The sequence below is a fragment of the Chiloscyllium punctatum genome, chromosome 42 (genome assembly GCF_047496795.1).
Source record: "Chiloscyllium punctatum isolate Juve2018m chromosome 42, sChiPun1.3, whole genome shotgun sequence".
NCBI classification, from domain to species: Eukaryota; Metazoa; Chordata; class Chondrichthyes; order Orectolobiformes; family Hemiscylliidae; genus Chiloscyllium; species Chiloscyllium punctatum.
In genome coordinates, this window is record NC_092780.1 from 35,556,371 (window position 1) to 35,572,875 (window position 16,505).

The window sequence follows — 16,505 nt, forward strand, 5'->3', positions numbered from 1 at the left end:
TGTACAGGTCACTTCTACGCCCAAAGGAGGTAGAAATAGGGATGAAGTCCTGCAGAGTGATTATAAAAAGCTAGGAAAAAAAGTTAAAAATCAGGACCTCGTTAGGGATAATCTCCAGGTTATTTCCGGTGCCACATGCTAGTGAGGGAAGATTAATGCATGGCTGAAGATTTGGTGTAGGGGGCAGGTATTCAGATTTTTAGATATTTGGGATCTTTTCTGGGGCAAAGATAACCTGGTCAAGTGGGACGTGTTGCACCTGAACTGGAGGGGGGCTAATATCTTGGTGGCAGGTTTGCTAGTGCTGCAAGGAAGGGTTTAAACTAGATTGGCAGGGGTAGGATCCTCAACAGCAGGGAGGCAAGCCCGAGGCTCAAAGGGGATAAGTAATCAGAAATAGTAGGTTGAAGAGACAGGTCAGGCTGGAACACAACAGCAGTAAGGAATGCCTGCTGGATTAAATTGCATTTATTTCAATGCAAGAGGGCTGACTGGTAAGACTGATGAAGTCTCAGCATGGATAGATATGTGGGACTGAGATATATAGCCATTACAGAAACATGACTAAGGGAGGGATAGGACTGGCAGCTTAATGTACAGGTTGGGTGGGACATAGGTGGTGGAAAAAGGGGAGGAGGAATTGGACTTCTGATTAAAGCAAGTCTCACAACAGTAATTAGAGATGAAAACACTGAAGGCTTTGTGGGTAAAGCTAAGCAATAGAAGAAAATAGAAATCTTATTGGGGTTGTACTATAGGCCCCCAAATAGTCAACAGAAATTAAAGGAACAAATATACAGGAAGATTGGGGAGACTTGCAGGAGCAATAGGATTATAATAGTAGGGGCTTTTAATTTTTTTAACATTTACTGGGACTGCCAGAGTTTTAAGGGCTTTGATGGGGTGGAATTTGTTAAGTGCATTCAGGAACATTTCCTCAAGCAGGATATAGAGGGTCCTACTCAGAAAGGGGCAAGATTCAACCTACTCTTGGGAAAAAGGCAGGGCAGGTGACAGAGGCGTCGGTTGGGGAGCACTTTGGGACCAGTGGCCATACTTCTATTAATTTTAAAATAGTTATGGAGAGGGACAAAACTGGTCCACAAGTTCAAGTTCTAAATTGGGGCAAGGTGAATTTAGATGAAATTCGACAGGAGCTTGCAGGGGTGGATTGGAGTAGTTTGTTTGCAGGCAAAGGGACCTCTGGCAAATGGGAGGCCTTTACATGTGAGCCAACTAGGGTTCAAGGTCTATATGTTCCTGTGAGGGTGAAGGGCAAGGTTAGCAGAAATAGGGAACCCTAGATGACAAGAGATATTGAGGCTTTGACCAGATGAAAGGAGGTATGGCTCAGGTACAGACAGCTAGGATCAAGGGAATCCATGGAGGTATACAGGGAATAAAAGAGTTTACTGAAGAAGGAAATCAGGACTGTGAAAAGGGGGGCATGAGATAGCTTTGGCTGAGAAGACTAAGGTGTATCCAAAGAGGTACTTTAAGTATATTAAAGGAAAAAGAATAACTAGAGAGAGAATAGGGCCCCTCAAGGACCAAAGTGGACATGCATGTATTGATGGGGTGGCACGGTGGCTCAGTGGTTAACACTGCTGCCTCACATTCCCAGGTTCAATTCCAGCCTTGGGCGAATGTCTGTGTGGAGTTTACACATTCTCCCCATCTCTGCATGGGTTTCCTTTAGGTGCTCTGGTTTCTTCCCACAGTCCAAAGATGTGCAAGTCAGGTGAATTGGCCATGATAAATTGCCCGTATTTTTAGGTGCATTAGTCAGAGGGAAATGGGTCTGCGCGGGTTGCTCTTCGGAGGGTCGTTGTGGACTGGTTGGGCCGAAGGACCTGTTTCCACACTGTAGGGAATCTAATCTAATCTAAAGCGCAGGAAATGGGCGAGGTGTTCAATGAATTTCTCTTCTGTGTTTTTGATGGGGAAAGACATGAAGAATGGGGAACTTGGGGAAGTTATAGAGTCATAGAAATGTGCAGCATGGAAACAGACCCTTCGGTCCAACCCGACCAGATATCCCAACCCAATCTAGTCCCACCTGCCAGCACCCGGCCCATATCCCTCCAAACCCTTCCTATTCATACACCCATCCAAATGCCTCTTAAATGTTGCAATCCTCCACCATATCCTCTGGCAGCTCATTCCATTCACGTACCACCCTCTGCGTGAAAAGGTTTCCCCGTAGGTTTCTTTTATATCTTTCCCCTCTCACCCTAAACCTATGCCCTCTAGTTCTGGACTCCCCGACCCCGGGAAAAGACTTTGCCTATTTATCCTATCCATGCCCCTCATAATTTTGTAAACCTCTATAAGGTCACCCCTCAGCCTTCGACGCTTCAGGGAAAACAGCCCCAACCTGTTCAGCCTCTCCCTGTAGCTCAGATCCTCCAACCCTGGCAACATCCTTGTAAATCTTTTCTGAACCCTTTCAGGTTTCACAACGTCTTTCCAATAGGAAGGAGACCAGAAGTGCATGCAATATTCCAACAGTGGCCTAATCAATGTCCTGTACAGCCACAACATGACCTCCCAACTCCTGTACTCAATACTCTGACCAATAAAAGAAAACATACCAAACGCCTTCTTCACTGTCCTATTTACTGCGACTCCACTTTCAAGGAGCTATGAACCTGCACTCTAAGGTCTCTTTGTTTAGCAGCACTCCCTAGGATCTTACAATTAAGTGGAAAGGTCCTGCTAACATTTGCTTTCTCAAAATGCAGCACCTCGCATTTATCTGAATTAAACTCCATCTGCCACTTCTTATCCCATTGGCCCATCTGGTCAAGATCCTGTTGTAATCTGAGGTAACCCTCTTCGTTGTCCACTACACCTCCAATTTTGGTGTCATCTGCAAACTTACTAACTGTACCTCTTACCCTCACATCCAAATCATTTATGTAAATAACAAAAAGTAGAGGGCCCAGCACTGATCCTTGTGGCACTCCACTGGTCACAGGCCTCCAGTCTGAAAAACAACCCTCCACCACCACCCTCTGTCTTCTACCTTCTAGCCAGTTCTGTATCCAAATGGCTAGTTCTCCCTGTAATCCATGAGATCTAACCTTGCTAATCAGTCTCCCATGGGGAACTTTGTCGAACGCCTTACTGAAGTCCATATAGATCACATCTACTGCTCTGCCCTCATCAATCTTCTTTGTTACTTCTTCAAAAAACTCTATCAAGTTTGTGAAATGATTTCCCACGCACAAAGCCATGTTGACTATCCCGAATTTGTCCTTGCCTTTCCAAATACATGTACATCTTGTCCCTCAGGATTCCCTCCAACAACTTGCCCACCACCAAGTTCCTGCTCACCGGTCTATAGTTCCCTGTCTTGTCTTTACCTCTCTTCTTAAACAGTGGCATCACTTTTGCCAACCTCCAGTCTTCCGGCACCTCACCTGTGACTATCAATGATAAAAATATCTCAGCAAAAGGCCCAGCAATCACTTCTCTAGCTTCCCAGAGAGTTCACGGGTACACCACATCAGGTCCTGGGGATTTATCCACTTTTAACCATTTCAAGACATCCAACACTTCCTCCTCTGTAATCTGGACATTTTGCAAGATGTCACCATCTATTTCCCTACAGTCTACATCTTCAATATCCTTTTCCACACTAAATACTGATGCAAAATATTCATTTAGTATCTCCCCCATTTTCTGTGGCTCCACACAAAGGCTGCCTTGCTTATCTTTGAGGGGCCCTATTCTATCCCTAGTTACCCTTTTGTCCTTAATATATTTGTAAAAACCCTTTGGATTCTCCTTAATTCTATTTGCCAAAGCTATCTCATGTCCCCGTTTTGCCCTCCTGATTTCCCTCTTAAGTATATTCCTACTGCCTTTATACTCTTCTAAGGATTCACTCGATCTATCCTGTCTATACCTGACATATGGTTCCTTCTTTTTCTTAACCAAACCTTCAATTTCTTTAGTCATCCAGCATTCCCTATACCTACCAGCCTTCCCTTTCACCCTGACAGGAATGTACTTTCCCTGGATTTTTATTATCTCTGAAGGATTCCCATTTTCCAGCCATCCCTTTACCTGCGAACATCTGCCTCCAATCAGCTTTTGAAAGTTCTTGCGTAATACTGTCAAAATTGGCCTTTCTCCAATTTGGAACTTCAACTTTTAGATCTGGTCTATCCTTTTCCATCACGATTTTAAAACAAATAGAATTATGGTCGCTGGCCCCAAAGTGCTCACCCACTGACACCCCAGTCACCTGCCCTGCCTTATTTCCTAAGAGTAGGTCAAGTTTTGCACCTTCTCTAGTAGGTACATCCACATACTGAATCAGAAAATTGTCTTGTATGCGCTTAACAAATTCCTCTCCATCTAAACCTTTAACACTATGGCAGTCCCAGTCGATGTTTGGAAAGTTAAAATCCTCTACCATAACTACCCTATTATTCTTACAGATAGCTGAGATCTCCTTACAAGTTTGTTTTTCAATTTCCCTCTGACTATTGGGGGGTCTATAATACAATCCTAATAGGATGATAATCCCTTTCTTATTTCTCAGTTCCACCCAAATAACTTCCCTGGATGTATTTCCGGGAATATCCTCCCTCAGTGCAGCTGTAATGCTATCCCTTATCAAAAATACCACTCCCCTTCCTCTCTTACCTCCCTTTCTAACCTTCCTGTAGTATTTGTATCATGGAACATTAAGCTACCAGTCCTGCCCATCCCTGAGCCATGTTTCCGTAATTGCTATGATATCCCAGTCCCATGTTCCTAACCATGCCCTGAATTCATCTGCCTTCCCTGTTAGGCCCCTTGCATTGAAATAAATGCAGTTTAATTTATTAGTCCTACCTTATCCCTGCCTGCCCTGACTGTTTAACTCACTTCTGTTCTCAACTGTACCCGTCTCAGATCGATCTCTTTCCTCACTATCTCCCTGGGTCCCACCCCCCCCACTCCCCCACCTTACTAGTTTAAATCCTCCCAAGCAGTTCTAGTAAATTTCCCTGCCAGTCTATTAGTCCCCTTCCAATTTAGGTGCAATCTGGCCTTCTTGTACATGTCACTTCTACCCCAAAAGAGATTCCAATGATCCAAAAAAGTGAATCCTTCTCCCATACACCAGCTCCTCAGCCATGCATTCATCTGCTCTATCCTCCTATTCCTGCCCTCACTAGCTCATAGCACTGGGAGTAATCCAGATATTACTACCCTTGAGGACCACCTTTTTAAATTTCTGCCTATCTCTCTGTAATCTCCCTTCAGAGTCTCAACCTTTTCCCTTCCAATGTCGTTGGTTCCAATGTGGGCAATGACCTCTTGCTGGCCCCTCTCCCCCTTAAGAACATTCTGCACCCTCTCTAAGACATCCTTGATCCTGGCACCAGGGAAACAACACACCATTCTGCTTTTTCTCTGCTGGCCACAGAAACATCTGTCTGTAACTCTGACTACAGAATCCCCTAACAGAATTGATCTCTAGGAACCCAATGTACCCCTCGTTGCATTAGAGCCAGTCTCAATACCAGAAGCTTGGCTGTTCGTGCTACGTTCCCCTAAGAATCCATCACCCCCTACATTTTCCAAAACCTGTTTGAAATGGGTATATCCACAAAAGACTCCTGCCCTAGGTGCCAACCTCTCTCACCCTTCCTGGAGTTAACCCATCTATGTGACTGTATCTGAGACTTTACCCCCTTCCTATAATTGCCATCCATCACATACTGTTGCTGTTGCAAATTCATCATTGCTTCTATCTGCCTCTCCAACCGATCCACTCGATCTGATAAGATTCGAATCCAACAACATTTATGGCAGATATAATCTGCAGTAACCCTTAAACTCCCACATCTGACAAGAAGTACATATCACTGCAAAGGCCATTTTTGCTCCTTCACAATCTACTGACCCAGAAAATAACACCGTCTTATTCCTCTACAAACACTGCCCCAGGTTAAATTAATAGCTATGGCTTATATTTTAAGTTTAATCAAGAGACTTATCTCCAAAAACATATAATCAAGAAAGAATCCACTATACTCACTACTGTAGCCTTTCTCTTGGACAGACTGAAAACAACAATTAACTTTTCTGATTCTGTGCTGTGAACTTCACCCAACAGTTCCTCCAAGATTGGTTGTGAATTTCACTGTTTGTTACTTTTCCCAGATGCACTCCGATGTCCAGAGATACACGAATTCAAACAGCAAAGGTGGTAACTGTGCAGGTTCTCTCTCTCTCTCTCTCTCTCTCTCTCCTGCACTGTTCTCACCATGTGCTTCCTTTGTCTGCTCTTCTCCCTTTTAAAATACTGTCGTTTTGACTTTTTTTTTTCGAAGTTCCAGCACAATGCAACAGCATATGAAGCAGTAATTGCTGCTCCTGGAATTCGAGGAAATCACCTCCAACACGTAAAATAGCTCAAAAATATTTCGGGGACAGTTCATATCACAATAGAGGAGGTGTTGGATGTATTAGAATGTGTATAGGTGGATAAATCTCTTGGTCCTGACCAGATATATCCAAGAATATTGCAAAATGCTAGAGAAGAAATTGTGAGGGCCCTGGCTGATATTTGTGCATTATCATTAGACATGGCTGAGGTCCTGAAAGACTGGAGGGTAGCAAATGTTGTGCAATTATTCAAGAAGGGCTGTAAAGAAAAGCCTGGGGACTATATACCAGTAAGCCTAATATTTGTGATGGGTAAGTTACTTGAGAAGGTTCTGAGGGATCAGATAGACATACATTTGGAAAGACAGGGTTTGATTACGAATAGTCAGCATGGTTTTGTGTGTGGGAGTTCATGCCTCACGAATTTGTAAGATTTCTTTGATGAAATGACCAAGAAGGTTGACAAGGGTTGTAGATTAGTATATACGGATTTCAGTAAGACCTTTGATAAGGTTCCACATGTTAGGCTGCACAGGTAGACAGGGCAGTGAAGAAGATTTTGGCACACTGGCCATCATCAGTCGGGGCATTGAGTATAGAAGTTAGGAAGTTATGTTGCAGTTATACAGGACATTGGTGAGGCCGCACTTGGAGTATTGTGTTCTGTTTTGGTCACCTTTCTATAGGAAGAATGTTATTAAACTGGAAAGAGTGCAGAAGAAGTTTGCAAGGACTTTGTCTGAACTCAATGATCTGAGTTATAGGGAGAAGTTGAACAAGCTAGGACTTTTCTCCGACAAGTGTCAGAGACTGAGGGGGTATCTTATAGAAATGTATAAGATCATGAGTGGCATGGATAGGGTGAATGCACTCAATCTTTCTCCCAGGCCTGAAATCGAGGACTAGAGGGCATCAGTTTAGAGTTAGAGGGAAAAGAATAAAATGGAAACGGAGGGGCAACATTTTTACACAGAAGGTGGTGCGCATTTGGAATGAGCTGCCAGCGGAAGTGGTTGAGGCGGGTACGTTAACAACATTTTAAAAGGATTTGGATAAATACATGACAAGGAAAGGTTTAGAAGGATATGGGCCAAGTGCAAGGAAATAGGGTTAGTGTGGACAGACATTTTGGTCGGCATGGACAAGTTTGGGCAAAAAGTCTGTTCTGTGCAGTAGGACTGCATGACTGTGTTATGATTCTTCTATGCATAAAGTAGTAAATAAAGTTAAAAATTCAGAATAACAATGGAGCAGAGGGAAAGAGTGGATTATTTTAGTGAATGAGGTTGCAAGTAGAACTTATTAGCATTACCTTATGGGTAAACAGTTAGAAAGATATTATCTGTAATGATATCTTCTTCTCCCGGCTTACAGGCAAAAGCTTAAGCAGGAGACCCCCTCGTGGATACAGGTCCAGTGCTGGTCAGAACAGGCAGAGGATCAACTCCGGTGCTGTCTGGAATAAGCTGATTGGGCCGTGTTCAAACAATCCGCAGGTACCTTGGACGAGTATGCCACCACCATCACAGACTTTATCAGCAAGTATGTGGAGGACTGCATACCGAGGAAGTCAATCCTGGTGTTCACCTACAGGAAACCCTGAATGAATCAGGACATACAGAACCTGCCAAAAACCAGGCGTGAGGCCTTGAGATCAAGAACTCCACTCAAATATAAGGAATCCAAGTATGATCTTTACAGAGCCATTAAGACAGCCAAGGATCAATACCGATCCAAACTAGAGACCCAGACGGACACCCAGCGACTATGGCAAGGAGCGAATGACATCACAGGTTCTAAAAAGGGACAGTGCAAGATAGCAGATGATGACACATCCTTCCCAGATTGTGTGAGCAGAATTTTGGTGGAGAGGTAACACTTATTCTGACATGTCCTGATGAACCTATCCCAACAGTCACTGCATCAGAGGTCAGATTTGTTTTCCTTCATGTCAATCAGATGGAGTACCAGGCCATGCACTCAGAGCATGTGCAGATCAACTGGCAGAGGTGTTCTGGGACATCTTCAACCTCTCCCTGCAGCAGTCCCCTGTCCCTGCCTGTTTCAAGAGGGCCAACATCATCCCTGTGCCTACAAAGGCTCCTGCAGCATGCCTCAATGACTACCCAGTGGCCCTAACTTCAGTGGTCATGAAGTGCTTTGAAAGGCTGGTCATGGCATTAATCAACTCCAACCTCCCCACTATTCATGACCCACACCAATTTGCCTATCGAACCAACAGATCCACTTCAGATGCCCTTCACTCCTCCCTAGGACATCTTGACACCATAGAACATAGAACATAGAACATAGAACAATACAGCACAGAACAGGCCCTTCGGCCCACGATGTTGTGCCGAACTTCTATCCTAGATTAAGCACCCATCCATGTACCTATCCAAATGCCGCTTAAAGGTCGCCAATGAATCTGACTCTACCACTCCCTCGGGCAGCGCATTCCATGCCCCCACCACTCTCTGGGTAAAGAACCCACCCCTGACATCTCCCCTATACCTTCCACCCTTCACCTTAAATTTATGTCCCCTTGTAACACTCTGTTGTACCCGGGGAAAAAGTTTCTGACTGTCTACTCTATCTATTCCGCTGATCATCTTATAAACCTCTATCAAGTCACCCCTCATCCTTCGCCGTTCCAACGAGAAAAGGCCGAGAACTCTCAACCTATCCTCGTACGACCTACTCTCCATTCCAGGCAACATCCTGGTAAATCTTCTCTGCACCCTCTCCAAAGCTTCCACATCAAAGTGAGGCGACCAGAACTGCACACAGTACTCCAAATGTGGCCTAACCAAAGTCCTGTACAGCTGCAACATCACCTCACGACTCTTGAATTCAATCCCTCTGCTAATGAACGATAATACTCCATAGGCCTTCTTACAAACTCTATCCACCTGAGTGGCAACCTTCAAAGATCTATGTACATAGACCCCAAGATCCCTCTGTTCCTCCACCTGACCAAGAACCCTACCATTAACCCTGTATTCCGCATTCTTATTTGTTCTTCCAAAATGGACAACCTTACACTTGGCAGGGTTGAACTCCATCTGCCACTCCTCAGCCCAGCTCTGCATCATATCTAAGTCCCTCTGCAGCCGACAACAGCCCTCCTCACTGTCCACAACTCCACCTATCTTTGTATCATCTGCAAATTTACTGACCCACCCTTCGACTCCCTCCTCTAAGTCATTAATAAAAATTACAAACAGCAGAGGACCCAGAACTGATCCCTGCGGAACTTCACTTGTAACTGGACTCCATGCTGAATATTTACCATCTACCACCACTCTCTGACTTCTACCGGTTAGCCAGTTTTCTATCCAATTGGCCAAATTTCCCTCTATCCCATGCCTCCTGACTTTCCGCATAAGCCTACCATGGGGAACCTTATCAAATGCCTTACTAAAATCCATGTACACTACATCCACTGCTCTACCCTCATCCACATGCTTGGTCACCTCCTCGAAGAATTCAATAAGACTTGTAAGGCAAGACCTACCCTTCACAAATCCGTGCTGGCTGTCCCTAATCAAGCAGTGTCTTTCCAGATACTCGTAAATCCTATCCCTCAGTACCCTTTCCATTACTTTGCCTGCCACAGAAGTAAGACTAACTGGCCTGTAATTCCCGGGGTTATCCCTATTCCCTTTTTTGAACAGGGGCACAACATTCGCTACTCTCCAGTCCCCTGGTACCACCCCAGTTGCCAGTGAAGACGAGAAGATCATTGCCAACGGTACTGCAATTTCCTCTCTTGCTTCCCACATAATCCTAGGATATATCCCGTCAGGCCCGGGGGACTTGTCTATCCTCAAGTTGTTCAAAATGTCCAACACATCTTCCTTCCTAACAGGTATCTCTTCTAGCTTATCAGTCCGTTTCACAGTCTCCTCTTCAACAATACGGTCCCTCTCGTTCGTAAATACTGAAGAGAAGTACTTGTTCAAGACCTCTCCTATCTCTTCCGACTCAATACACAGTCTCCCACCACTGTCCTTGATCGGACCTACCCTCGTTCTCGTCATTCTCAGGTTTCTCACATATGCATAGAATGCCTTGGGGTTATCCTTGATCCTATCCGCCAGGGATTTTTCATGCCCTCTCTTAGCTCTCCTAATCCCTTTCTTCAGGTCCCTTCTGGCTATCCTGTATCCCTCCACTGCTCTGTCTGAACCTTGTTTCCTCAACCTTATGTAAGCCTCCTTCTTCCTCTTTACTAGACATTCAACCTCCCTCGTCAACCAAGGCTCCCTCACACGACCATTTCTTTCCTGCCTGATCGGTACATACATATCAAGGACACATCGTATCTGCTCCTTGAAAAAGTCCCACATTTCCACCACATCCTTCCCTAACAGCCTATGCTCCCAACGTATGCTCCTCAAATCCTGTCTTACAGCATCGTAATTTCCCTTCCCCCAATTGTAAAATCTACCTTGTTGTGCGCACCTATCTCTCTCCATAACCAAGGTGAAAGTCACAGAATTGTGGTCGCCATCACCAAAATGTTCACCCACCAACAAGCCCACCACTTGTCCCGGTTCGTTACCGAGTACCAAATCCAATATGGCCTCCCCTCTGGTTGGACAATCTACATACTGCGTTAGAAAAGCTTCCTGGACACACTGCACAAACACCGCCCCATCCAATCTACTTGATCGAAAGAGCTTCCAATCAATATTTGGGAAGTTGAATTCGCCCATGACTACGACCCTGTGGCTTCTGCACCTTTCCAAAATCTGTTTCCCAATCTGTTTCTCCACATCTCTGCTGCTATTGGGGGGCCTATAATAAACACCCAACAAGGTGACAGCACCTTTCCTATTTCTGACTTCAGCCCATACTACCTCCAGAGGCAGATCCCCCTCAAACTTCCTTTCTGCAGCCGTTATACCATTTCTAATTAGCAATGCCACCCCCCCTCCTTTTTTACCACCCTCCCTAATCTTACTGAAACATCTGTAACCAGGAACCTCCAACAGCCATTCCTGTCCCTCATCTATCCATGTTTCCGTGATGGCCACAACATCGTAGTCCCAGGTACCGATCCACGCCTTAAGTTCACCCACCTTATTTCTGATACTCCTTGCATTGAAGTATACGCACTTGAGCCCATCTCTGTGTCCGCAAGTAGTCCCTGTCAGTGCTACCTTCTCCACAGCCTCCCTACAGTCTTGGACATCCTGACACACAGCTAGCTTACTTGCTGGACTACAAGTCCGGATCCCATCCCCCTGCCAAATTAGTTTAAACCCCCCCGAAGAGTGCTAGCAAACCTACCCCCCAGGATATTGGTGCCCTTCTGGTTCAGGTGCAACCCGTCCTGTTTATACAGGTCCCACCTTCCCCAGAATGCAGTCCAATTGTCCAACTAACAGCTACCAAGAACAGCTACGTAAGAATCCTACTCATTGTCTACAGTTCAGCCTTCAACACTATTATCCCCTTGAAACTGATTACTAAACTTAGATCTTGGACTAAGCCCCACTCATTGCAAGTGGATCCACAGTTTCCTGACCCCACAGGCCACAATCAGTGAAGGACAATATTTCATTGTTACTAACACTCAACACTGGAGCCTTCCAAGGGTGCACACTCAGCCCTCTACTGTTATCACTGTATACCCTTGACTGCATTGCCAAATACCAGACTAATGACATTCACAAGTTCACTGATGACACCACCATAGTCAGTTGAATCTCAGATGACGACAAAACAGACTACACACAGGAAGTGGAAGACTTGGAAAAATGGTGCACTGAGAACTACCTAGCTCATCGGCGGATGTTACGCGTGTCCCCCTACACATTAACAGCACAGAGGAGAACGAGTGGAGACTGTCAAGCTCCTGGGAGTGGTCATCCACAGCAAGCTTTCTTGGACTCTTCATGTAGACGCACTGGTTACAAAAGGCCCAACAACATCTCTTCTTCCTCAGGCAACTGAGGAAATTTGGCATGATGGCAAATACCCTTGGCAACCTTTAAAGGTGCGCCATCAAGCGCATTCTGTTTGGATGTATCACTATCTGGTATGGCAACTGTACCATTCAAGATCGGAGATGGTTACAGAGAGTGGTGAACTCGGCCCAGACAATCACAAAGGCCAACCTCCCATCTATAGAATCCATCTATCAGGCTCGCTGTCAAGGAAAGGCCAATCTCAAAGATCCATCCTACTTTTCTATAACATTGACCATCGGGGAGCAGGTACAGAAGCCTGAACACATGCACCAGCCAGTTTCGAAACAGTTTCTACCCGACTGTTGTTAGAATACTGAATGGACTCACAAACTTGCCTGTACCTGTGTTTCTTTTTGCTTTTGCTCTGTTTTCCTATTATTTATTTATCTGTGCTACTTAACTATGTGATCTGCCTGTATTGCTCACAAGACAAAGCTTTTCACTGTGCCTTGGTGCATGTGACAATAAATTCAATTCAATTCAATGAGCTGAAGGTGGTGGCTCTGTGTTTAGCACTTCTGCCTCACAGTGCTAGGGGCCTGGGCTTGATTCCAACCTTGAGCAGCTATCTGTGTGGCTTTTGCACATTCTCCCTGTGTCTGTGTGGGTTTCCTCTGGGGTGCTCCCATTTCCTTCCACAGTTTGTGTGGAGCCAAAAGAACTAGGTCAGGTCCTAAATGAACACTTTGTATTCACCAGAGAAGGAATTGGTGGTGGATAATCTCAGAGAAGGGAGTGTTGAATTTGTAAGCCAATTGCTATTAAAACAGAAGAAGTCCTGTGTAACTAAAAAGTATTAAGATAGATAAGTCCTGGGGTCCTGATGGGATCTATCCCAGAATATTGAGGGAAGCAAGAGAACAAATTGCTGGAGCATTGACAAACATTTTTGTATCTTCTTTGTCTGCAGGTGAGATCTCAGAGGACTGGAGAATAGCCAACGTTGTCCATTGTTTAAGAAGGATCACAGGGATATTCCAGTTAATTACAGGCCTGCTAACCTCATGTCAGTTGTAGGGAAATTATTGGAAGAGATTCTGTGGACAAGGTTTATGCACATTTACAAATTAATGGACTTATTAGCAATAGACAGCATGGCTTTGTGGAAGGGGTGGGGAAGGGGTGCGGTGTGATCCTGCCTCACTAGCTTAATCAAGTTTTTTGAGGAGGTGACGAAGATGATAGATGAAGACAAAGCAGTTATTGTTGACTAAATGGACTTCAGTAAAGCCTTTCACAAGGTCCCTCATAGCAGACAGGCACAAAAGGTGAAGTTAAATGGTATGAGGGTGAGCTGGCAAGATGGATATGGAACTGGCTTAATCATAGAAGACAGAGAGCAACAGTGGAAGGATGCTTTTTGGAATGGAGGGTCGTGATTAGTGGTGTTGCACAGGGAACAGTGCTGGAGCCTCTGCGGTTTATGGTCTATATAAATGATTTGGAGGAAAACATGACTGGTCTATTTAGTAAGTTTGCAGACGATACAAAGATTGGTGGAGTTCCACATAGTGAGGAGGATTTTCAGTGGATATAATAAGATATAGATCAGTTGGAGGCATGGGCAAATAAAATAGCAGATTGAGTTTAATCTGGACAAATATGAGGTGATGCATTTTGGAAGGTCAAGAACAGGTGAAAATTATCCAGTGAATGGAGTAATCCTTGGAGTATTAATATGCAGAGGGATCTGGGTGTGCAGGTCCACAGATCACTGAAGGTGGCAATACAGATAAATAAGCTAGTAAACAAGGCCAATAGCATGCTTGCCTTCATTGGAAGGAGCATTGAGTTTAAGGATAGGCAGGTTATGCTGTAGCTTTATAGAACTTTAGTTAGGCCACACTTGGAATGTTGCATACAGTTCTGGTCATCACACAGCCAAAAGGATGTGGATGCTTTGGAGAGAGCACAGGAAGTGTTTACCAGGACGTTGCCTGGAAGGGGAGATTTTAACTATGAAGAAACGTGGGATAGATTGGGTTTATTGTCACTGAAATACAGAAGGATGAGGGGCAACCTGATAGACATTTACAGGATTGTGAACAACATGGTTTGAGTAGAAAGTATAAGACTTTTTCCCAGGGTGGAGGGCTCAATTACTAGGGGTCACAGGTTCAAAGAGCGGGGAGGTGGCGGGGGGAGTGTTTAAAAGTGATGAGCTAAGCAACTTTTTTACACAAATGAGTGGTGAGTGCCTTGGAACGCACTGCCAGAGGAGGTGGTGGAAGTAGACACAATAGCAGCATTCAAGAAGTATCTCAACAAATACATGAATAGGAGGGGAATAAAGGGATATGGATCCTGTAGGTGAAGATAGTTTTGGAATGGAAGGCCAAAATGTGTTGGTGCAGGCTTGGAGGGCCATTGGGCATGTTCCTGCATTCTATTTTCTTTGTTTTTTGCTCTAGTCAAAAGATGTGCAGATGAGGTAGATTGGCCATGCTAAATTGCACATGGTGTCCAGGCATGTGCAGGCTAGGTGAGTTAGCCATGGGAAATGCAAGGTTACAGGAATATGGTAAGGGTGCATGGGTCCTGGTGGGATGCTCTTTGGATGGGTAGGGTGAACCCAATTGGTCAAATGGCTTTCTTCCATGCTATAGGGATTCTATTTGAAAACCTAACTATGAAACTGTAAAGACCATATGCTTATATGATAAAGGTCCCATTCCACATATATCCATCCATCACTTTTGGTTATCGCCTTGAGTTTGAGCTTCTCGTCCAGAACAAGAAGACAGATGTACTTCTGCAAAATTATAAGAATCATACTGCCTAGTAGATAAAAAATTAGGCTCATTGGGTCCAAAGAGAATCACATATTTTGCCTGGTGAGGGAACATCAGATGCTGGAAAAAGGAAAGTAGACTATACAAGGCATATCAGTAGCAGGTAGCAAGTAAAGCAATCCAGAATGGCCATAGTGAGTATGGAAGATTGGTGAATACAGGCAAGAAATTAACATTACTCCAATAAATGTATCATAATCAAAATAATTTATTTGCTCAAACATGCCTTCATTCAATGTCGAAAGTTTCCACTTTTATACAAAATATTTTTTATTTCCTATAACTTAATAAATATTAATAAATTATATCTTTGGAAACTCAATTCTCATGCAATGCAAAACAGCAGCAGTTCATTACATCAAATGATCAAAATGATAAATATTAATAAATTAAAACAACTTGAAATAAAGTAGTGTTGACCATTTAGAGAACTGGGATGTAAAGATTAGTGTAAGCCAACGATGAGATTGAATGTTATTAGTCTGACACTTAAGCCAAAGAATATTTTGTAAATGAGAGCTCTGTTTTAGGCTGAGTGTTATTATTGCCGCAGAATTGTTACTGACAGTTCAGCAGCTGGAATGAGGAGCTTCAAAAAACTCAATGGAAAGTAACAAGTTACGTTTGACGTAGGGTTTGAACCCAGAATATTCTGACTTAGAGTGTCCTCACTGATTCAAATTAATAAGTTGTATAATTAACAATCCTTTACATTTTCATAAAACAAAATACTTCTTCAAAGAAAAAGAGAGATCTTTAAATTGACTTCTCATTGACAGTCCTTATTAAATCTGTCAGTGAAAAATCTTCAGTTCTTTTCTCCTTCTTGATCTTGTGCGAAAATTGTAATGCGTGGCAGTATCCTAGCAATCCATTTAACAAAGTTCAGATAATCACTACAGTGTAGAAACAGGCCATTCCGCCCAACAAATCCACCCTAACCCTCCGAAGAGTAACCCACTCAGACCCATACCCCTAACCTATCACTCTACATTCCCCCTGACGAACGTCCCTAACCTACACATCCCTAAACACTATGGGCAATTTAACAAGGCCACTTCACCTAAGCTGCACATCTTTGGATTGTGGGAGGAGAGAAGGAAACCCACACAGACAGATGGAGAATGTGCAAACTCCATACAGACAGTCGCCCGAGGCTGGAATAGAGCCCAGGTCCCTGTCGCTATGAGGCAGCAGTGCTAACCACTGAGCCACCGGGCCACCCATAAGGTGGGGGCAAGCGTGGAGTGAGCGAGTAGGGCCAGTTCGAAAGATGGACTCGGGAAAATCAATCAATGGAGATGGATAGAAGGAAATGGGTAGATGTAGTGTATTTGGA